This window comes from Dermacentor variabilis, chromosome 11 (genome assembly GCF_050947875.1).
Source record: "Dermacentor variabilis isolate Ectoservices chromosome 11, ASM5094787v1, whole genome shotgun sequence".
Lineage (NCBI taxonomy): Eukaryota > Metazoa > Arthropoda > Arachnida > Ixodida > Ixodidae > Dermacentor > Dermacentor variabilis.
The window spans coordinates 122672050-122695435 of record NC_134578.1 but is presented as its reverse complement, the minus strand read 5'-3'; the positions used below and the strand labels follow the sequence as shown (position 1 = coordinate 122695435).

At 46.1% G+C, this 23386-nt stretch overlaps 1 long non-coding RNA gene across 1 annotated transcript; it reads left to right on the top strand.

Annotated features, from left to right (window-relative positions):
- Positions 1 to 4909: 4909 nt before the first annotated feature.
- On the top strand, positions 4910 to 11290 carry LOC142563610 (uncharacterized). The gene is made up of 3 exons (XR_012824354.1): positions 4910 to 4996; positions 7807 to 8029; positions 11137 to 11290. It is a non-coding gene; the product is annotated as an uncharacterized LOC142563610 (long non-coding RNA).
- The last annotated feature ends 12096 nt before the right edge of the window (positions 11291 to 23386 follow it).

The following is a 23386-nucleotide window of genomic DNA, read 5'->3' as shown; positions in this document are numbered from 1 at the left end:
GCTTTTTCTTTCCTGTGATGCGTCAACAAATACTTTTAGCCACTTATGAAGATGTGTCAAAGACAAAACGGAAGCGCAGTGAGAAAGCCATAAAGCTTGCCTTAACAATGTGAAAGCCATACGTTTCGCAGTAACGTAACCACATTTCACTTCACTTCACTTCACTTTATTTCCTTAAAGACCCTCATGTGAGGGTATTACGTAAGGGGTGGGACACATATAGGTTAACAACAGTAAACAGAAAAATGTTGAACGAGTTATACAAACAAAAATGATTATTGTGATGCAAGCGCACGCGTAATTTGGTTAAGGAACATAGATGGGCATGTGATGGCAGCAAGTTCTTGGGGAAGGTCGTTCCAGTCGCAAGCAGTCCGGGGGAAGAATGACGAAGCAAAAGTTTTTGTGTGTGCTCGTGGTCGAGACACCTGCTGCTGATGTCCGGTGCGAAGAGAGAAACGTGGTGGGGGAGGGCAGATGTAGGGTTCCTGTGATAGCTCGGAATAAAAGAATTTATGAAATAAGCTCAAACTAGAAATGTGGCGACGAAGTGCAAGAGTAGGTAGGTTGGACTGCGATTTGAGAGATGATATGCTGATATCAAAAGAGTACGAGGAATGAATGAATCTAGTTGCCCTGTTTTGAACTGATTCAAGTGAATTAGCAAGGTATACTTGTTTCGGGGACCAGATGGGCGATGCGTATTCTAATTTTGATCGAACTAGTGATTTGTATGCGAGTAGCTTAACATGCAGGGGGGCAGAGTGGAGATGACGCTTTAGGAAGCCAAGCGTTTTGTTAGCAGATGAAATAATATTCGCGATATGGCTATTCCACGTAAGATCATGGCTAAGATGAACACCGAGATATTTATATGATTGGACAGGGTCGATAGGAACGTTAGACATAGTGTAGGGAAACAGGAGAGGATTACTGTGACGGTGGAAAGATATATATTTGCATTTGTTTATATTAAGTGTCATTAGCCAGTCATTGCACCAATTTTCTACCAGATTTAGGTTATTTTGTAGGGATTGTTGGTTAAAGGTGTCAGTAACTGTTTTGTAAATAACGCAATCGTCGGCAAACATCCGAATATGACAATCTAATTTCTGAGGTAGGTCGTTAATATAAATTAAAAACAAAAGAGGCCCAAGGACGGATCCTTGGGGTACCCCTGAGGAAACTGGTAGTAAGTTAGACATTTGTTTATTAATGATGACTGATTGGGAGCCGTGAGTCAAGAATTCCTTTATCCATGCTAGTATGTCACAATGCAAGTTTAGGCTGGAAAGTTTCAGAAACAGGCGGTTATGGGGTACTTTGTCAAATGCCTTAGCAAAGTCGAGGAAGATTGCGTCGGTTTGGAGATTAGCGTCAAAGTTGGCATGCAGGTCGTGAACGAAAATGGCTAGTTGAGTCTCACAGGAGTAACCTTTACGAAATCCATGCTGTGATGAGTGAAAGAAATTATTTGAGTCCAGAAACTGCATTGTTAAAGAGTAAATGACGTGTTCCATGAGCTTGCAGGATATGCTGGTAAGTGATATGGGGCGGTAGTTAAGTGGTGAATCTTTTTTACCGGACTTGTGGACTGGGACGACCTTCCCCACTTTCCAGTCGTGGGGTATGATACCTGTAGAAATGGACTGCGAAAATAGCAAGCATAAAAACTTGGTAGACGATTGGGGAGTGTTTTTTAAGACCTTTGTGTTGATTTCATCAATGCCGGTAGATGAAGAAAGTTTTAACTTATCTATAAGAAGGGATATGCCGGTTTCAGAGAATGTAACGACTGGCATTGCAATTGTGGGGTCACTGGCTGTCATGGGGGGTGGTGGTTTTTGTTCTTTAGTGAATACAGATGCGAAGGCAGAATTAAATATTTTAGCGCACTCAACGTCTGAAATAACACGTCCAGAATCGTCAGTCAGGGTAACAACGCGCGAAGATTGGGGGTTTAAAAGCTGCCAGAATTTAGTCGGGTTATCTGTAAGTATGTTTGGCAAATCGATGTGGTAAAAGGAATGTTTAGCGTTTTTTACTGCGACCAAATACGCCTCTTCAGCAGCGTAATATTTTTCCCATGCGCAGTCTGTTCTGCTCAGTTTAGCACTACGGAAAAGGCGTTTCTTTTTATTTTCTAATCTTCCCAGTGTCTTGGTGAACCATGGCTTGTAGTGGTTAGCGCGGAAGCTGCATTTGGGAATATATTTATTAGTCAATTCATTCATTTTATGTTTAAACATTGACCAATTTGTGTGGATGTCTTGTTCGTCAAATGATCCCTGATATGATGGAAAAAAGGCCTCCAATTCTGCGTTGAAGGCCTCATAGTTTCCTTTGTTGTAGAGAGAAATTGTTTTTTGGCAAGTTGCTTTTGTTATTGGGGTGAACTTAAAGCATGCATGAATGACTTTATGATCGCTGATTTCACGGAGATAAGTAATAGTGTTCAGGCTGTCGGGGTGGCTAGATAGTATGAGGTCAAGAATGTTAGCAGTATCTCCGGCGATGCGTGTAGGCTGGGTTACTAGTTGGGCTAGGTTAAAAGTTAAGCAGACATCCATAAATTCACGGGATTCATCCTGTCTAAAAATAGGATAATTAGGGGCACACCACTCTATGCCAGGATAGTTAAAATCCCCGAAAAGAAGAATGTGTGCCTTAGGGTGTCTAGTTTTAAGTTCGTTTAAAATGTTGTGAAATTTGCGGGGGAATTCGGGGCTATTGTGAGGGGGTCTATAACAAACGCCAATTAATATAGATACTGGTGTGGCGCGACAAAGGAGCCATAATATTTCGAGGTCTGATGAGATGTTTACGTGGGAATACTGTAGCTTATTGCTTGTAGCAATAAGGACGCCACGCCCTCGAGAGTTTGTGCGATCAGTGCGGAAAAGATTAAAGTTAGGTAGGTTACAAAGAACTTCAGCGTCACTTATGTTATCAGTCAGCCAGGTCTCTGTCAAGATGAGCAGGTTGCTGCCCGTTGAAGACACGAGACTGGACACAAGATCGCTCTTTGGAAGCAGGCTGCGTATGTTGGTGTAGATAACTGAGAGGCAAATATTCTCTCGAGGGGCGGTATCGCACAGATTAGGTTTGTGACGATGGCGAGGTAAGCGCTATGCTATTTCCGTAACCGTTTCTGTGGTGGCATCGAAAGTGTAGCGTTTCTTTCCGAGAAACAAAGTCTTGTATCGCAGGGAGAACGGTCCGGTTTTTGCTTTTGCAGATGCGACAAGGTATTTGCGTGCTTTACGAACTGGAAGGGAAAAGTCTTCTCCAATGCTAAAATTGGTGCCCTTTAACTTGGGCCCGTTTGAGAGGACAGTTTCTTTTGTTTTACAGGACAAAAATTTAACTATAATCGGCCGCTGACGGCCATCTTCGTAGCGGCCCAGACGATGTGCACGCTCAATTTGACATGGGTCCAAGGTTATGCGTAATTTGTCACGACAATGGCGGATTAGCAATTCTTCCGATTCAACGAACGTTTCGCGCGAATTAGAATCCGAAAGGCCATAAAATATCAAATTGTTGCGGCGTGACCTATTTTCGGCGTCATCTAACCGAGCTTCAAGGTTAGTAACAAGAGCAGCAGTCTTAGCGGATACAGATTGGGCAGACTGCAGATCAATTTTGAGGGTTGAAATACCCTGGAAAACACTTTCTAGATCTGCTACGCGCTTGCTCAAATCAGAGATAGTTGTGTCAATAGAACGCATCTGATGTTTAAGGTCCTGTACATCGGTTATTATTTGGTCCTGGCCGGTTGACAACGTCTCCAGCTTAGCAAGAACACGGTCCAATTTGTCAGGACCAGGGTTCGTCTATATATCGCCCGACAAGAGCAGGAGGGATTTCATAACACCAAAACATTCACCAGCGACACAGATGCAACACTGCAGGCTCGGCAGCTGTACCAGACAGTAGTTGTTAGTTTTTTTAGCGAAAAGGCAGCATGGTTTACTGACCTGCATTGCGAAAGTCAGTGGATGAGAAGGCTGTGTCATGGCACAGCCACTGAGCCCACAAAGCGCAGGCGGGAAGCGGTGCTCTTTATGCGCTGGCAGGAACGATGTTGTCGCTGTCGATTGTGCTTTCCATCCGATGTCGAGGATCCAGTGGGGGAGCATGGCTTTCGTCGACGCTTCCGAGGCGCTCAAAACAAGGGCTCCGTAGTCCCCGTTGCAGAACGGCATTTCAAGCTGTGGTACGACGACCAAGGAAACGTTGAAGAATGCTGGCAAGACGTAGGCGAAGGTAGTCACGAGTACCTGCATTGCGAAAGTCAGTGGATCAGAAGGCTGTGTCATGGCACAGCCACCGAGCCCACCATGTGTGTCTATTTACTTTTGTTCAATGCATAGGCATCCTCATTCATTAACGACCATTATCTGGAAAGGTAATTTCACGGCTCCATTTCCCCCTATTCATTTGGAGACAGATGTTGAATCCCTTCAGTGTTTTTCTGTGAAAGGAATACCTGGTGACAATGTTTTTTCCGGCTTGTTTAGACATTATTGTTTTCATTTTTGTTCGTTCTTTTGTGTTTCTTTGTCTTGTTCAGTTTGTCGCTATATAAAGGCGCAGTGTAAGAATATATCGGAATTTTTTCAATAAGAAAAGTTTCCGTGTTAACCATTGATTGTAAAACCAACTCATAGCGCTTTTCGTACCACCACGAATTTGTGATGCAACAACCATCCCTTCGCCAAAGTATTCTTGCATGACGAAGCTTTCTGGCTATTTTCCACCGCAAACGTAACAATTAATCTGCAGCTAGAGGTAGGGTGATGTCTCACAAGAAGCGTTACAACAACTGCCGTCGTGTGTGAGCGAAAAAAAAACAACAAATACTCCAGCAGAAGTGTGCAAGCGCAACTTTTTTCGTTCTATTACAGGGTCTGTTCACCTTCAAGCACGAAAACATCTCAATCGTAATAGGCGGGTACGCTTTATACTTGGCCGAATGGCCAAGAAACATCACGTGAGTTTTGCACAGTCTCTAACCAAAAAAAAAAAAAAATAGTGGACAGGTGTCTTTTGTATATGCGCGGAGAAATCACCCGAACCGATTTGGCCTTTATCTGTAAGGCCTTGCATTCGGTTATTCAGTGAATATTTGAAGTTATTAAAACGCAGTACGGTACAGTTGAGTTTACTTTGTGTAGCAACGTGCAAGGAATGTCAGTATTTGTGCTATTCTATAATGCTTCAGTCACTGAAATATTTTGCATATATGAATGTTCCCGGCGCTTATGAAAGCAAGTGGATTAATGCAAAAAAAAGTCATTTTGCCAGCATGCCTGGAATAACATCAATATGAAGATATTTGTCTCCAAGTTTCTTCACCACAAATATTGTTGTCCCATTTAGTGGTTTTTATCCTGCAACCTACAAAGAGGCTTTGAAGAAAAATTGCACAGTAAACACTGGTGTGACGCCATTACATTTGGGATTGCACACGTCGAAAGTGTCACTATAGCCCTACTAAACATACAATCTGTAATTCTCACTTCATTTAGTCAAAGAATTAAATGTACGCGAAGTTAGGCCCTGAGTTACATCAGCAACTTTACTTAATTAAAGCTGTCAGTGGCTGTTTTCAAACAGTCCTGCATGCCCGGTACCATGAATGACGTGTCAGCCTCATAGTCATTGCGTCACCACGGCGGGTGACTACGTTATGAACCATCTGAAATATGCGAGTAATTATTTAATAGAATTCTTCCTCGCAAAAGTGAATTAGGCATTGTAACATTTTCACGAATTGATGTACACAATGCGACACCGGACAAAGGATGGAAACGTAGGGCGTATTCTCCCGTGCTCCACAAGTCACTGACCGCACTCGGCACTGCCACTCAGGTATTCCATCTTTCACGCTACCGTCGCATGCACGAATTAATTATTGCTCACGTGTCATGCTCCCCTTTCTGTACCCTTACTCTGGTGCCCCATTACGACGCGCAATATTTTGCATATATGAATGTTCCCGGCGCTTATGAAAGCAAGTGGATTAATGCAAAAAAAAGTCATTTTGCCAGCATGCCTGGAATAACATCAATATGAAGATATTTGTCTCCAAGTTTCTTCACCACAAATATTGTTGTCCCATTTAGTGGTTTTTATCCTGCAACCTACAAAGAGGCTTTGAAGAAAAATTGCACAGTAAACACTGGTGTGACGCCATTACATTTGGGATTGCACACGTCGAAAGTGTCACTATAGCCCTACTAAACATACAATCTGTAATTCTCACTTCATTTAGTCAAAGAATTAAATGCACGCGAAGTTAGGCCCTGAGTTACATCAGCAACTTTACTTAATTAAAGCTGTCAGTGGCTGTTTTCAAACAGTCCTGCATGCCCGGTACCATGAATGACGTGTCAGCCTCATAGTCATTGCGTCACCACGGCGGGTGACTACGTTATGAACCATCTGAAATATGCGAGTAATTATTTAATAGAATTCTTCCTCGCAAAAGTGAATTAGGCATTGTAACATTTTCACGAATTGATGTACACAATGCGACACCGGACAAAGGATGGAAACGTAGGGCGTATTCTCCCGTGCTCCACAAGTCACTGACCGCACTCGGCACTGCCACTCAGGTATTCCATCTTTCACGCTACCGTCGCATGCACGAATTAATTATTGCTCACGTGTCATGCTCCCCTTTCTGTACCCTTACTCTGGTGCCCCATTACGACGCGCAATATTCTGCAAGACACAGAACCGCATCAAGCTCGAAGCGCAGCTAAGGAATAATAAAAATGCCGCGGTTTCGACCAAAAGGCTAAACATCAATTACAATAGCAAATTGTTACACATCTGTATGAAGTAAGGATAGTAGTTTTAGCAGCCGTATAGACTTGCAGATATTAGTTCATGAACTAAATTAACGAGCATGATGTCACGCGCGCATAGGAAAACATGAGCACACGCACTCGATGACCGGGGGTCGACACTCAGTGTAAGGATGCTGGCGTGAGGAAGAACGGCAGCAGTAACGAGCGAAATGCTCTTCGTGATGCCTTTCGCTTCAACTGTGAACCAAGTGTCGAGAATACAGCGCGCACTCATCGTGCCTAAACCGCCTAGACTCTGTGTCCACCGCAGAAGGCTTTCAAAATAGGGCCCACGTGGCTGCGGTCAGCCGCGCCATACGTAGTCGCTGCCGCAGTAGATAAGACATACTGAATAGCCTTTAGGAAACTCCGGATCTGCAGTGATACGGCAATTTAAGAGGAGACTATGCAATGCGCTCAGCATGACCACCTTTGTACAAGACGTCTGAGGGTTGCACTTGATATTGTCGGTTCTTTCTACGATAGAAAAGTAATTCGTACTGCTAATTCAAATTTGAAACATATCTAGGTATTCCGTTCCAGCGGTTAAAAAATACGGGGTTTTGACGTGCCAAAACCACTTTCCGATTATGAGGCACGCCGTTGTGCGGGACTCTGGAAATTTTGACCACCTGGGGTTCTTTAACGTGCATTTTAACGTGCCCCATTTCGCCCACATCGAAATGGGGCCGCCGTGGCCGGGATTCGATCCCGCGACCTCGTGCTCAGCAGCCCAACACTATTGCCACTGAGCAACCACGGCGGTTGTTCAAGCAGTTGCAGGAACTCTACGAATATTTACTCATGCTAACACAACGTTCACCGGGTAATGCAAGGAAGGTCTTGCGTTACCCAGTCAACAGGACGTAAGAACGTTTACGGAACGGACATGTTGTACATAATGTATTCGAAGTAAAGTAGATATGTTCATTTTCTTGTATTCCAGAATTTACTTGAAGATACTCGACAAAGAAGTGGGGAGGATTGATTCTGCAGGCCTTACCGCTTGCCTTCTTAAAGTATACAGGCTGGGATACATCTTCACGAATGCGGAACACCAAGTAAAGGTGCCCTTGATAACAAATTGGCCCTGGCGCAATGCACCCGAGATACCACTGAGTGGCCTGAACGCCTTCCCTCTGCCCAATAAAGTGGTAGATCTGAGAATCGTGAGTTCACAATCATACTAACGCGGTGCTAAGTGGGCTCTTGTCTCTGGCGTGAGCAATAATTTATTTTTGTATAAAGTATTTTTTTCTATCAATTCTGGAGTTCACGTCACACGCTCGTCAGCAGCCGAGGATCGAGCTGTCGAGGTGGCTGTGTTCGTACTAGTAGCCGTGGTGAGTTCTCGTGTATAGAGGAATTCCCGGTAAATAATATTAGAATACTGCAGTGTCAATGAAGCGCAGAGAGAGAAACGAGATGTAAAAAAAGAGAAAAGCAGGGAAGCTTACCAGAACACAAACATCGGTTTTGTTAACCTACACTAGGAAGACGTAAAGGGAAGCACAATGCTGGGAATAAATGAGGAGAAGGGGAGCGCATACGCACAGTGACAGAAACACAAAGGCACCCGCACAACAACCCCTCCTGCAAACTTCATGTCTCCAGAGACCATCGAACGCTACGTGCGCGAGCAGTTCGTCCACATGAAACACTTAGCAGGGAGGGGGGGAGGAGTACGGCATGATTTTTTTCTTAGCAGGATTATGGCGAAGCAAAAGAACAGGGAGCACAGAATGAACGTGGACATACACACTAATTAATGTTTAGTGGAACACAGACTATATATACAGGTATACTCCCGGGCACATAAGGGCGTCAGTCCATATTAGTTCTGTCGTCTCTGGTGCTTCAATTCTGGTTAAAAAGAAAAGCAGCGCGCGCACCCTCAGTGGGTCCGCATGACAGTGAAGGTGGCGGCGCCGATGGTGTGAATACGCCTCGAGGGTCAGAAATCGCCGCAAGGCCTAACTAGCACTACATGAACCACTTTGACTGATGATCGTGTACAGAATCATATTCTCACATTGTGCTCATTTTAAAAATAAGACGGTGACATAACTACGAGTCACGAACCTACCTCGTTAATGGGTGAACTTGTGACTCCAAAACAACATTAAAGGGCAACAATAGTGGTTAGCACGGTTGGCGATGATCGCAACCTCAATTGCGGGTCAAGCGCGTCATTTTTTACATATGATTAGTTGAGTGTTCCAGCGCTATCGCTGGTGCCTGCGTGCCGTCAAGAAAGTACACCATTATTCGTGTCGCGCATGTATTCTGATTACACAAGTTTCGGCGACAACATAGACAACAAATAGAATCAACGGCAGCATTCAAGAAAGTCGCAATGCATGTAATTCGCTCCCTCCATTGATCGACACATTTGTGTTCTTAGCGCGTAAAAGGCGCTCCCCGGAAATAGATTGATCAAATGATAAACAATGTACTTGTGTCCGTAAATATCCAGTAGGCCACCATTCTGAAAGTGCGTTTACATCAGCACCACCGTGAGGCAAGCCTGCCTTTCAGGATGCATAGCGAGAACCGCAAATTGGTTTTCTCGCAGAGACAATTTCCCCAATATTGAAAAGAATACTGTTTCTGTGGTATACAATTAACCGGAGGCTACTCGATGCTGTCCTCCTAACGAATAAGGAGAAGCAACCCACCAACAAATTCTGATGTACATACTGCGTATGCAACCGTGTGACCAGTCATTCATTGCTAGACCTTCTGTGGCGATGTGAATTCGTCAATTACATAATGATAACAAATCGTCCATCTCTACAAGAAAGTATACAATAGAATACATGTATAAATAACAGGCGAGTTTGCTGCCATTAAAATGGCTGATGCAATGGATATGCGGCCTTTTGATTCCTTGGTTTCGCAATGCGTCTGTACAATTAAGGTAGTGAATCCTCTTAAAGCCCCCAAACAAACCTTAGCATTGGCATTTCAGAAGAGAGGGAAGGTACGCAGCTGATGTCGGTTCACCTCCGCCGGTGTTGTGAAGTAATAAAGTAGTTGTAACACGGACGACAAGGATGGAATGACATATCAGGAATGGCCGGAAAAGAATACTTGACGCCACGGGCGATTTAGTAAAGATTAAGAATGTTTCCTGTTAACCAGCATGGCTTCCGCCTGTTTTAAAGTGGAAGTATGTAAAGGGATCCTAAAATCTCATGACAGGTATTGGCAGGTTGTTCAGGTGCCACATCAACCGCATGAAACGACGGCAATCAAGCACGATAGATACAGAGACAAAGAGGTCGTCGCATCCTTCTATAAATTACCAGAGTCCACTTCAATAGAAGAAACCACAGGTACTGAATCGAGAAAGTATCGGAGCTTCAGACTAGGACGACAGGGTAAGACTCTGCCAAGTCAGCTATTTCTAGTTGAAATCTAGCGCAACACGCAATTGATTTGCCGATAAGATGTGTACAAGCACCTGCGTGAATGAATGAAACCTCAGAGTAGTCGTCAAGAGACCGTGAGAGTGCTGAACTGAGAGTGCCAGCCAGACTATGAATGGCAAAGCAAGCGCAATGATAGTTCATAGTCGTCGCTAGACGAGACTGTCGCATATCAGCGCCACACCAGGACAGAAGGAGAAAGATGAAGATACATGGCCGCTCGCCTCCTCCGGCCTTGTGGCACGGAGCTTTACCACACATTTTCTTTTCTAGCGCATAATGGGGTATGTTTAAGAGTAGTAAAGAGGCAGTAGTTCGGATTGCATAGCCTAGAAATTTGCTCTGCACTGGTCATACTCTACAAAAGACAAATCAAGAACGGAGCGCCCTTGGGCCTTGTTGCACATTGTATTCATCCTGAACTTTATTACAAGTCATTTGGACTGGGGTATATTTAATGGAACATAGAACTTTCGTCTGTTGGCATTGTAAGAAGGCACGGAACTCTGTCTTGAGCCTGGTGGATGTTTAATTAGGGATCCGGGAACACAAGGCACTAGTATGTGGTTGGTGCATAGTAACAATGGCTTCCTAGGAACCTAAGAACCTGTGAAGAGAAAAAACATGAACACTGTCGCGCTGGCACAAATGTATAATGATAAAGCTTCGTGTGAGACCTGTGGTTTGATGTTTTACGCGATACTAGCCACTAACCTATCTGTGCGACGATCAAAAATAGTTTCTTTGATTGCCTTAGGAAAAGCCGAACAATTATCAGTGCATCAAAATAAAGCATGTTTACTATCGTGCAGCGATTACCATGTTTTCATTTCAAACTGTTTCAGGTGTGCGGCCACTTCAACGCGTAAGTGCACTTGGGAAGACAGACCACTTGCGTGCCAAAAAAATATTCTCGCCCTACTAAGTTTTGAACTCGACGTTGTTCTGGCTTAATATACCGCATTTTGAAAAGTGATTCACTGATGCCCTGTATAATAAAAATACTCACCTGGCTTTCTCATGCTTATTTCCTTTGAAATCCTGCTCAGCGTACTCAGCGAATGCAGAGAGTGTTAATTCAAATTCTGGCGTATTACATGCCACAAACAGGATTCGATTAGGCGGCATGCGGTGCAGGCTACCTCAGAATATTTACGACAACCTGGGGTTTCCTTGGCTTGCACCTAAATCTAAGTTAAATTGGCGCTTTTGTATTTGCTCCCATCGAAATGAGGCCACCACTGCGGGGATCGAACACGCGACCACGAATTCAGCACCGCGATGCCTCAACCTCTTAAGATACTTCGGCGCGTTACAAAAGATGTTAAAGTTGCCTCAGCAGTGTTACAAGCTCTTATGAGGTGCACTGTTGGCATTTCGTTCCTTTGTCAGATGGCACATTCCTCAGAAGTAGAAGCATGCTTCGCGAAAAACACAAATGCCCAAAAGCACCGTACAGCAGGTTTAAGTGCAAAATATACGCATCATCGGTTCAAGCACCTCAGTGCAGTTGGCTGAATGCCGGTTTCTGTTTCCTTACTCTTCTGTTTCCAGCTTTTTGGCGTGCGTTCCGCGTGTTCTTTATGCAAATAACTTTTATATAAAACAATAGGGTGTTGAGTTGTACTCATTCATTTTTCTCATGGAATCATGCAACATGAGTCACTAAAGAAAATGTAAAGTGGAAACAAGTGCCTGTTTTAATTGGAACGTGACAGCGTCTGTTCACTTGCAAAAGGAAGTCGATAAGAAAAGGTGCCTTCCTGGGTGAGCTAATTGTCGCTTTTGAAAACGAAGTCGCATGATTGGCTTGTGTACTTCACCTGTTCATATAGATAGAATGAATATAAACTGCTCACTAGAAATTTGCTAAGGAATGCAAAGCCCCGCTTGTTGATTCTAAAGATCATAATTTGTCAGAAAATCAAAGAAAACCACACAACGGTGCGGTGAACTATCCAGGAACTGATGACGCAATTGTGTGATAAATTGATTTTCGATTCAGTATGATGAAATATTTGTTAATTCAATCAGTTTCGTTGGTTTCATGAAGCGTTTTGGGCATTCTTAGCGAACCATCACTCGCATCGCACCCCTCGGTCACTCATGATTGCATCTGCCTGAACAACGAATAAGAAAGTTCTAGCGTTACACGACGCAACACTAAATGCGCATCTTTCATTCAAACTTTCAGTAATACCTCGCCGTTCAGAAATATGCAAAGTGTGCACTTTTAAAATGTTGCCTTGATAAAAGTATGACTTTTAAAGTGCACGGACAATGACTGTGCATAAGATTTCTGAGCAAAAGCTTCAGTTGAAGCGTTTTCACTGGTGGAAAAATTGTGCCGGAATTCTGGACAAGAATGATGAGTAGTTAAAGCAGCATTGAGCGAGACAGGAGTGTCACAATGCTGTCTTTAGCGAGTACCTATTGAAAAAAGAAACAAACAAAATTATTCATAATGTAAAGCTGGATTTCTACTTTACTAGCCAGCACATCGCGTTGCGGCTGTACTGTTTAGTGTGGCTTAATTTTGTCTTTTTTTAAGCGTAAGTATTATTTGGCGAGCCCGCCAACAATATCACGCGAAAAGGGTAATGTATCGTATCTGCAAAGAAGGCGCAATTTGAGAAGTTATGCCATTTAATTGTTAAGATAGTGTAAGTGTAGGTCTTCGGTAGCTTTTAGGCAATCAGGAAAAATTTAAGCAAGAAATAAAGAGGGAATACTTATAGCGATACATAGGGCCACGTAAAAATATGGGAGAGATGAAGGACGCATTAAGGATGACTCGCACAAGAGGCGACTCCGCGCCACGTCGATGGACCATGGCGTACAAATTGTTGCTGCAGTAAATGAGAAGCCGTTTCAAAGTGCAAAGGACGTGCGCAGTACTCTCAACCTGGCAAATGTAAGCGACAGCACGCTACGGCGAAGGATAAGGGAAGCCGCGCTCAGAGGTCACATCGCCGCTCAGAAGCCCCTTTTCACAACTGCCAACGAAACTGCTCGCCTGAAGTTCCATGTCGAACACTGCACCTGCAGGGTGGCGAATTGGAAATATGTCATCTTCTCCAGTGCATCTATTTTCTCGAGCCCCTGGGACCAGCGGGAAAAAGTGCGGCGCATGAAGAACACACGCTTCTGTCCGCAGAACATCAAGGAGATGGCCGCAAGCGGATGCACATCAGTAAACGTGTGGGCGGCTTTCTCACGTGATGGCCTAAGTCTCCTTGCAAGAATCTCTGCGAGATGTACGAATGCTGCGTGTTGCACGTTGCTGGAGCACGACATGCACTGAATCATCCACAGCCGGATGGGTGCCATCTATTCCAACTGGACTTGTCTGCCGTGCATACAGCAAAGGTCGGGGCAGGTCTTTTAGATGAACGAAGGGTAACGCGCCTTGAGTGATGTGCGAAGGCTGCGGTCATGAATATTATAGAGCGTGTTCAAGCACGTATGAAGGCTAACCTTCCTAGGCGCTCCTTGGGCTTGGCGACCGCTGATGAACTGTGCGAAGCTATACAAGAACAGTGGAAACGTCTTCAAGGTGGCACAGCCTTCCTACAAGCTCTCTACGGGTCTCTGCCAGAAAAAAATGGAGGCCGTCATTCAAGCCGGTGGAGCCATGACCCGTTATTAGCCCACCAAACCCGCAACAAAAGGGCCAGCTAACGCTTATATAAAGGAGTACTTTTTATGCGCAGTGAAATTTTGTTACGACTTGGCAAGCGCCCAATAAAACTTTTCAACTCATACGTGCGTGGAACTGCACCCAGTTCACGAGAACAAGGATATATAGCAAAACAGGTATACGAAACAATAGTGCTTTTTCCTGCGTGCGAACGCTATTACATGCGCTGCAATATCAAGAAAGTGTCACTGCCATACGTCCCGCGCGTGGTATAGAGATAACTGTATTTCAGCAGAAATATAGGCAACACATTGCCATGCTCTGCACGCTATGACCACAAGTTCCCGCGGTCATCGAGTTGGAGCTGTTCATATTTGCCTGTCCGCGCGTGACAGCGTGTTTGTTAATTTGAGCACTACAGTTTATAAGGTTCATAAAACTGCAAACATTAATTTTTTTTACAGCCTGACAAATTGATATCACTTTCAGTCTTTCACCTTTAGGGCGAAAGCGGAACTTCTTTTCCCTCTTAGCAATTAGGCCACACTCACACGCGTGCCTCTTTCATGCCAAAGCCCACTGGCTCAAATGACACGTTTGGCGCCTCCGGTCACGTGCTAGCGCGTCTCCCTCATCCTTCCCCGCAGATGGCGCTGTCAGACACTATGCTAGACCGCCCGCCTTCATTGCAGCAGATAGCAGCACCTAGAAGCTGTGGGATATTGTGCCGCTTTCATAAGCGGCCCAGATTAAACATATTTTAACGTTTCTTCACCGGAGTACAAATGTCATCATCGTTTTAATATGATCACATGATATAAATATAGGTAAGTTCGATTTTATAACAATTAGTTGGAAAGGACGTCACAATCTGCGTTACTCTTGCTTGCGCGCTGCCAGTACTCATGTAAAACGCAACGACTGGGATGGTTTAATTTTGTGCCAAACGGCGGCAGTACTTTTCACGCCATTGCCAATATATGATCGTCGTCTTGCTGCTGTTGTCCCACAGGGCGCGGGTCACAAACAAAACTGCTTGTTTCACAAAGAATAGCCAGCTACTCAAAGTATGTTTCGCCTGACGTAAGATTCCCAAAGTCTGCCACTAGCGTTCTGTCCTGCAGCCTTCCTTTTTTCCGTTAATAACATTTCATGTGGGAAAATATGTCACAGGAAAAGCCATAACAACAAGTAGCCCAACATTGTTCTTAAGCTATCCGTGGAATCTGCCCGTTTTAATGCGGTGAGCATTCGGTGGGAACTTTGAACGATAGCTATCTGTCTACCTATGTACGAGGGTGAGTCAAATAATAACCCTAAACGCACGTGGCCTACTGCAGTATTACTTTGTTGACATGATCACCCCCACGCTCAGTGCCCGTTTGCCAGGGCTTAAAAAGTGCCTGGATTCCCGTTGAAAATGATTTGTTATGGAGTGTGCAGAATCTCTCGCAAGCCGCGTGGCGTACCTCTTCATGAGAAGGAAACTTGTTGCTGCCTAGGGCTTCTTTTACAGTGCGAAACATCGAAAGCCACTCGGAGCAAGATCTGTTGAGAATGACGAGTGTAGAAAAACCTGAAACTGCTGGGCTGATATTGTTGCAATAGTTGCAAAAGCTGTGTGGAGCTGTGTCTTGTCATGTTGCAAGAGAACGCTTGTACACAGCAATGCACATCGTGTTGATTTGAATACCGGCCAAAGGAATTTTTTAGGTTAGAGTATCAGGCACTAATGATAGTGGTCCCTCCCCTATTGCAAAAACCAGCGTCTTCCAGTGCCGTCCAGTGTGAAACCAGCGCGTTTTTTGACACCAGATTACACTATGGACGCTGGGAGTCACGGGAACACCGGTGAGAACGCTCGAGAAGAGCTGGGTCGCACTGGGCGAGACGCTGGTTTCACTGCCACGACGCTGGGGCGCACTGGTTTGTGCTGTACACGCTTTGGTTCTCGCTGCGGTCCGCTGGCTCGCACTGCGAACTGCGCTGGTTGCGACTGTGCCGCGCCATGGCTCCAGGGGACGTATTCTGAAACGTTCGCCGCCGCGAAAGTTTCGCCCTGGCCACGCCTCCGCCGTTGCGGCGCGCTCTGAATGGCTGCTTTGACAAAACCGGAAATTCAGGTGGCGCAAGTGAATTTCCGGTTTTGTCAAAGCAGCCATTCAGCGCGCGCCGCAACGGCGGAGGCGTGGCCAGGGCGAAACTTTCGCGGCGGCGAACGTTTCAGAATACGTCCCCAGTACGCAAGTACGTCCACTACGCTGCTGAATATTGAAATGAAATGAAATTGTTTATTTGCCATCCTGTACATTTACAGATGGAGGGACTGCAGATAAAAAGCTGCCCTACAACAGCTTGGCGTGTCCACAATCCCTGTTTCCGCAGGGAGGCAGCATAACATATCCGAACATACATTATAGCTGGGGGGCTATAACGTAAAACTATTCCAAACTTTTCTATTCCAATTCTGTTATCAGCCCTCCACGATTGGTCAAAAACTTTTTTCGACCACGCCCACTTCACGTTTCTGTCACGCGAGGTCACGAAAACCGCGATACCTCCCCATCTGATATGACGTGTACACACTGATTATGCATGATTTGACCGACAAAAACAAAAACAGTTATTTCTGATTCGACCCCTTTTCGCCATTAGCCCTCGGCTATTGGGAAAAAGTTTTCGGGCTGCACCCACTTCACCTGCCGGTCACGCGACGTCACAAAACCGCACAAGCTCACCGCGTCAAAGTGACGTGTACGCGATAAAGATGCATTATTATGCCGAACAAATCTGAATTTTCTTCGGAATAACCGCAGGCTGCCCCGTTCCGAAAGGAATAAAATATGGCTGCCGCCGATCGCTGAGACACTGGCTACTCGCACCTGCCGGAGAGCATGGGTGTATTTGCGCATAATAAGACTCCTTGCGTGGCTGTGTAACGTTTTTGAGCCCTTTCAGCACGTTTACCACCTCATTCTGCCAACTCTTCTTTGCTGAGGGTCAGTTTTAGCGTCAGTCTTAAGCTTCCGTTGCATGCCGCCGTGATTTTCGACCAGCCACCACAAGCTAAGTAACGGAAAGCCGACCAATCGCAGACGTCGGCACCACCCTCTTCATCCGGTTATCGATTTTCAGGGCACCGGCTCGGCCCCAGTGAATCCCTCTCCACTTGAGCGTTCTCCTCGTCTCTTGTCAGCCAATTAGATACGACAAGCCGCTCAGTGTAGGCAATGTTATTCGTTTTTCAAGCAAACAAAAGTGACCTCTTATGAACGAGGAGAGCGTTTGATTGGTCTGTTCAGACAACCCTGCGGGTGACCGCCCGTTGCTTGCGTCGGTGGTTACGCAAATTTGCCGTCAGGAGATTGGAATAGAAACATATTGGAATAGTTTTACGTTATAGCGCCCCTGTATACATACCTTCAGTGACATGTTTCTCACTCACTTTGCTTCCTGTCAACAAAGAAATGCAAAAACACAGATACATAACGCTACCAGATATTGTCACGTGGTGGTGACGTTGAATAACACAGTAGCAATACTGTGAACGACAAAACTAACTTTTATTGGGCGAACCTGTGCCCACAAAACAGGCTACACTTATAGCACAACGTCGAAAATCTGATCAGCGGGTCAAGCGCGTCGGCTTTTATACAGCAGTCATCGAATGTTCCATACTAATCGTTGGGACCCGCATGCCTTCTACAAAGTTCTACACCATTCGTGTCAAGCGATGAAATCAGATAACACAAGGTTCGGCTACAACAGACAGCGGATAGAAGCATCGATAACTTTCCAGAAACTTCGGATACATGCAGGCGCGTCCCGCGCTGTGCGATAACATTTCTTAGGCGGCAAAACATGTCGCCCGATAAAGACAAGTACACGTGTCAATACCCCCCTCCTAAAAAGCATCGACCCGATGCTGCAAACAAACGAAAGTAATAAATAAGCACTCGTAGCAAAGAAAAAAACAATATCAGGAAAGTTCGTTAGCGTCCGTAAAACCGTTTAAGACGCACCACGTGGACCACTTCAGGTCGTGCACGACGTCGCTGTGAATGCGAAATGCCGTCTGGAACGACCTCATAATCCAGTGCGCCAATACGTCGGATGACCTTGTAGGGTCCGAAATAGCGTCGCAATAGTTTCTCACTCAGTCCTCGTCGGCGTATCAGGGTCCATAACCAAACACGGTCGCCGGGCTGGTACTCGACGAAGCGTCGTCGGAGGTTGTATTGTCGGCTGTCGGTACGCTGCTGGTTTTTGATCCGCAGACGGGCGAGCTGTCGGGCTTCTTCGGCGCGCTGTAGATAGGTAGCGACGTCAAGATTCTCTTCGTCAGTTACGTGCGGCAGCATGGCGTGGAGCGCCGTCGTCGGTTTCCTGCCGTAAACCAACTTGAACGGCGTGATCTGTGTTGTTTCTTGCACCGCCGTGTTGTAAGCGAATGTTACGTACGGCAGGACGGCATCCCAGGTCTTGTGTTCCACGTCGACGTACACTGCTAGCATGTCGGCGAGGGTCTTATTTAGGCGCTCCGTAAGACCATTCGTCTGTGAGTGGTAGGCAGTTGTCCTCCTATGCCTTGTCTGACTGTATTGCAGAATGGCCTGGGTGAGCTCCGCTGTAAAGGCCGTCCCTCTGTCGGTGATGAGGACTTCTGGGGCGCCAGGTCGCAGCAGGATGTCTTCGACAAAGAATTTCGCTACTTCGGCGGCGCTACCTTTCGGCAGTGATTTAGTTTCAGCGAAGCGGGTGAGGTAGTCCGTCGCCACGACGATCCACTTATTTCCGGTTATTGACGTCGGAAAGGGTCCCAGCAAGTCCATCCCGATCTGCTGGAATGGTCGGCAAGCAGTGGCGTAGCTAGGTCGTCTGGCACCCGGGGCCCATAGGTCTTCTGTCACCCCCCCCCCCCTGATGTAGTCGAGGAAGGCGAGGATATCGACAATTTCCGGGTTTCAGCACCAGTACAGCCGCCTTGGATACCGCGCACGTTCCCATGGTCCCCGTCTCCTTCGCTTTCTTTCCCAGAGACCGCGAATGCAGCAAATATACACGCTGGTTTTCCTGCGCCAAATACCACAGGGTGCTGCACTGATAACGTGTGATAAGCCCATGTGCACATCTTCTGTCAGACTGTAAGGCTTGGCAGCCAATATAAATGCGGCATCGTGGAAAACATGACTCACGTCACAAGTAACAAAGAATATCTTTATAAGAAAGTTTTAATTACCAATTTTAGCGGCAATATTGCATTTGCAAAATTGAAGCCCGACATTCTTATCTTGCCCAACAACAACTTCACAAAAATCGTCGTAGGTACTATGGCACGCAGCATTTTGTCTGTGGGCAGCCCTGAACGAAAACGAAAATTAAATTGTTTGTCAGTGACGCTGATTTCCCCACCCTATTAGAAACGCTACCTGCCTCCCCGTTGCGCGGGCGCCAATGCTATGACAATTACGAGTTCTCTTCATTCTGATCAATAAAGCCTTGTTTTCATTGGCTGCTATACGGACAAACGTGATTATCCAAGCTGCGGTAGCACCGCAAGATTGGGAACAGAATAGAGGACGCTTCGCGTCGATTCTTGGCGTCACCATAAAAAAAGAAAGAAAAGGCCGCGATGAAGCACGTGCCAGCGAAAGCTTGCACTACTGTTGGTCTGCACTCGCAATGGAGAGGATTAAGGGATCAATGTAACTGGTCCACTATTTCATATTTCTTTCGCTTCTTCCATATACTGGGCGCCGCCCGCAGTGCCAAAGTACTGTAGGTTGTAGCACCCAAAACGATTTTGTTTAAGAAGTTTTTGTTGAGTTAATAATATGACTTTGAGTCCTCAATTCTCGAATTGAAGTGCTTCCTCTATAAGTACTAATTACGGGATTATTAAGGATATAGTTATTACATATATCTGCCGTATTTTTCGCGCTACTGAGTTCCTAGTAATCACAAAAAGACATAACTTCATAGAATCTCGATCGGGAAATGTCCTTACAAAATTCACCTTTTTTTTATAAAATTCTGTGAAGCTGATACAGACACTGTACTTGTGACATGAAGTCACACAACAAGAACAGTTTTCTGAAACTTTCGAGGGTAAGAAGGAAAGCGTGAATAATAACGGCAGGTTTCGTAGCGGCTTCTCGGAGCGAGCGGGAGAGGGGAAGTAAAAGCGAGCCGGAGATCGCGGCGGGCCCGCGACTACAGCCTGTAGAGTCATACGCCGCCAAACTCTTCGGCCGAACCGAGTCTGAAGACGATCCAGAGAATACCATTCGCGATTTTTGACGGCCCCACTTATGCAACATCGCTCTCAACGAACGCTTCGCCGGAAAACGCGAGCGCCGGGCGCGCTGACGCCCGGCGCTGACGTTGACGATGACGATGACGTCGAAAACCAGCCTTTGTATCGTTGGAGCAGACTTCTGAGCTGCTGTTACTTAATCACGGGGAGACTTGGATTAATGTCGTAGTCTGGTTCGGGAACCATGGTCGTCGGGGTAGATGCGGTGGAATCCGAGAGGACAAACGCATTACTGGTTTCCAGAATTTCCTCGATGTACGGGATCGTCGTGCCCTTGTTGATGTGCTTGAACTCTTGGCTGAAATTTGTCAGCAACACTTCAGTTTTCCCTCCATGCAGTCGAGCGATCCCTCTCGCAACGCAAATTTCACGGTCTAGCAGTAGACGTTGGTCACCCTCGATGACGCCTTCTACGTCGGCAGGTATTTTGGTGCCTACGGATATGACAATGCTGGAGCGAGGCGGGATGCTGACTTGACTTTCGAGCACACTTAAGACATGATGACTACTAGAGCTCTCCGGCGGTATCGCTCGATCTTCCGACAGCGTTATGGAGTTCGACTTCAGGTCAGTGATTGCGCCGTGTTGGTTCAGGAAGTCCATGCCGAGAATGACGTCTCGCGAACACTGTTGGAGGATAACGAAGGTGGCAGGGTAAGTCCGGTCATGAACGGTAATTCTTGCCGTGCAGAGTCCAGTCGGCGTAATGAGGTGTCCTCCAGCGGTCCGAATTTGGGGACCCTCCCATGCAGTCTTAACCTTCTTCAACAGGACGGCGATGTGTGCACTCATTACTGAGTAATCGGCCCCTGTGTCGACTAAGGCAGTGACTGCATGGCCGTCGAGAAGCACGTCGAGGTCGGTGGTTCCCTGGGCTGCTGCAGCACGATGGGGGACGCTGGAGCTGCCATTGGAGTTGCCTTGAACACAATCTTCTTGGTCTCGGGTGAAATCCGTGCTCCGGGGGCAGCTGTTGAAGATGGCGGCGCTTGCTCGATGTTCCGGGACGGCGCTGGTGTTGTCTTTGCGGTCCGGGCTTGAATTACGGCTTGTCGGGGGTGTCCGGTACATGAACGTAAAGCACCTCCACCAGATGTCACGTGGTGGTGACGTTGAATAACACAGTAGCAATACTGTGAACGACAAAGGTAACTTTGATTGGGCGAACCTGTGCCCACAAAAGAGGCTACACTTATAGCACAACGATAGCGGCGAACACGCTCGGCGATCGTCGAAAATCTGATCAGCGGGTCAAGCGCGTCGGCTTTTATACAGCAGTCATGGAATGTTCCAGACTAATCGTTGGGACCCGCATGCCTTCTACAAAGTTCTACATCATTCGTGTCAAGCGATGAAATCAGATAACACAAGGTTCGGCGACAACAGACAGCGGATAGAAGCATCGATAGCTTTCCAGAAACTTCGGATACATGCAGGCACGTCCAGCGCTGTGCGATAACATTTCTTAGGCGGCAAAACATGTCGCCCGATAAAGACAAGTACACGTGTCAATATTACATCGAAACTTACATTAAATGCTTTATACAATTTCATCGCTTGATAATAATATCTTGTCCTAAATAACGCTATTCTTGGGAAGACGAAAGTCTATTTCGTGACGCAGCTTGGAATAAAGGTGCGTGAGCTGCCCTGTTGATGCATGCCTATTTGACAATGTAGATCACTTTCGTTTTTTGCATTTTCTCCGATGACTGAGCGGATAGCTACATTCTTGAACGAAACCACGAAAACGCAAAGGTCGCGTCATTTTTTAGTAATTTGTACATAACCGATCGCTGCGTGTTGTCGCTGTTGTCGCACTGTTGTAGAGTCGGCACGAAACAGAGAAATCGTTTAGACGCATTCGAACTGACCCCGAGTACGAAGCCTACCGCTGATTGATATTATCGCACCGATAACAAAGGTGAGGCGATTCGTGCGCTTCCACCTTTTCTAGTATCCCCCAAAAGTAATAGATAAAAGGTTCTGAGGCACAAATACTGATATTTTAGCATTCGCCAGGTACCCGCGCCGAGATCGGTACCGTCTACCGAAGCTTAGGCCTAGCGTATCCGCCAAGTGCGTCTACACACTATCGGCCTGTCAGGGCTCAGGAATCAACAAGTCTAATAAGCATAAATCACTCGATATTTCAGCTTTTGCATCGGTATTCTTAAATGAACCATTTTTTCGTGTCTGCAGTGTCAGTACAAGAAGCGATGAGGGCCGATGGGAGGCGTTATAAACATACGTATGTGTGCTGTCGCCGAAGACTGCCGGCAGTACCCTACACATTTCCCACGAAAACATGTGACTAGACAAACGTGTCGATTGAAACGCATCATTGAACTGAGGAAACCTTGCATATGTCTTGCGCGAAGAACCGGAAACGGCTATCAAATGCGGCAGTAAGAAACCATACAGCATCCCGGGTAGGCGGTTCATTTAGGACTTTTTTGGAAGTTAAAATACCAATCGCAAATAAAAATCGATGTTGTGGCACTTCGGATCATACTACTGAATGTGGACAATAATGTTTTCTTTCTTATACAGACGTAAGATTTAGTTGCGGGGCGATAGCGCATCTACCACGTCTGCACGAGACATGTCTGTGAAACTAAAACAGCGCCTGATTCTTGACACAGCAAATTATCTATACATTTTGATGTGCTGGCGTTTCGCAGTGGTAAAGTACCGGGCTTGGGATCTGGAGGTGAGACGATCGAATCGTAGTCGAGACACGTTTAATCATTTATGTTACACTAAAGCCTTCTCTGTTGTTTTCTGTATTCAAAAAAATGCGTATAGTAGCCAGGCACCGCGTACTTTACGTTCTATAGCTGCTTTTTGCAGCAGTATGCCGCACCTGCACAGCGTCCCAGCATCCAGCGCGCGACACTGGGCCCATAATCCGGATACCGGATACTGGGTTTCGCAATAGGGTTCCAATGGGTGGGGCTCCAAAATGACGCCCTTTTCGTCCCAAAAGAGGGTCAGCATAACCTTCACTGCTGATGGCCGCGTTCAGAACTTCCTTCACCCAAAGGTGATAAAGTGCGGCGCCATTCCTTACTCGCTCACTTCGTTTATAGTTGGAGATAGCGCAGTCTGGTTTCGCCCCCGCTGACAATTGTTTCAA